The following is a 1427-nucleotide window of genomic DNA, read 5'->3' as shown; positions in this document are numbered from 1 at the left end:
GGAAGACATTGGAATATTTCTCATTTACAAATTCATTTTCCTCTTTGAATATTTATGTGTGTGTGTGTGTGTATGTTTGTGTCTGTGTGAAACAGCAATTCTCAACCAAAGTAAACACATCTGCACACTTACGTATAGAAATCCATATTTGTTGTTCCCCAGAGGCAACCATTTTTAGCTACTACTGGTATTTGCCTTCCAATCTCCAAATATGTTTGTCTTGCTCCTTCCTGATTTAGAAAAAATGAAGATTTAGGTCTCTTTCACGGTTCCCTGTCCCATGACCATAGACACATGAAATTCTTTTCTCCAAAGCTTCCAGTATATTTTTGTTAGATTGATTGGCTATATTTAACTCAGTTATTAAGACTGGAATTTCTCTGGGCAAATGATTCATAGTAAAATATGGTTGCTTTCCTTTCTCTTGTGTCTTTATTACAATTTTCTTTTTACTCAATTTTCTATAAGCTTTTCTTTCTTCCTCCCTTAACCTCTTCTGATTTTAGGGATCATAAAAAATTATGGTTTTTTTCATATGTTTACATACATCAAGTGCCTTTAAATTTCATCCTAAAGAAATAACTTCCAGAGTTTCTGACCTGCTTACAGCTCAGCTTTCATGTCAGTATCTAGGTGCATATCATTTGGGAGCATTTCTTACTGGTCTCTTCAGTAGCCTGTCTTCCTGTCTACATGCCAATATTGTAAGAATATTTATTTAATTTTATGTGTATGTGAATCTTGTCTGTACATATGCATGCACACTATGTGCATGCCTGGTGTTTATGGAGGTCAGAATAAACTGATGGATCCCATGGAACTGGGGTTTGAATGGTTGTGACTCACTACATGGATTCGGAGAATGGAGCTTGTGTCCTGTACAAAAGCAACAGGTGCTGTAACCAGCTGAGCCATCTTTCTAACCTCATGGACTTCTTCCTTTACTCTCTATTGGGTAGAAGGAATTTAGAAAATGGACATGTTAGATCATATATTTGCATAAGGTTTTGAGAACTTGCATGGGTAAGAGTCTTTATTGTACCCTAATGCTTTGATTGTTAAGATGGCTAAGGAAGAATTCTATCTAAGAAATAATTATTCTTGGAAAATTGAAAACACTTCACTGTTTTCAGATTTCTAGAACAAATATGATACTACTTTGACTCTCTTCCTCAGAAAGACATTGGAACTGATACTTGAAGTTTGTTTACTAGCATTATTTTCAGTCAATATCTTGGTATTTTAGTTATTATTTCTTTAGACCTTTGTGGTAAAGGTGTAGAACCTTTTTTACATACTAGGCAAGTATTCTAACACTGAGTTGTACCCTGGCCTTTGCTGATCATTCTAAAACTGAGACCTCCAGTCCAAATTTACTTGTTTTCCCTTCAGATTAGTCACTTCATTTTCCTTTCTGGATTCCTGTG

General features: G+C 35.2%; 1 protein-coding gene across 1 annotated transcript in view; it reads left to right on the top strand.

Moving 5' to 3' along the window:
* Mcf2 (MCF.2 cell line derived transforming sequence) overlaps positions 1 to 1427 on the top strand; it is a 109461-nt gene that overhangs the window by 75123 nt on the left and 32911 nt on the right. The gene's annotated exons all lie outside the window — the stretch shown is intronic.

Source organism: Mastomys coucha, chromosome X (genome assembly GCF_008632895.1).
Source record: "Mastomys coucha isolate ucsf_1 chromosome X, UCSF_Mcou_1, whole genome shotgun sequence".
NCBI lineage: Eukaryota > Metazoa > Chordata > Mammalia > Rodentia > Muridae > Mastomys > Mastomys coucha.
The sequence above is the reverse complement of the archived record's forward strand: the minus strand, read 5'-3'. Positions and strand labels throughout refer to the sequence as shown.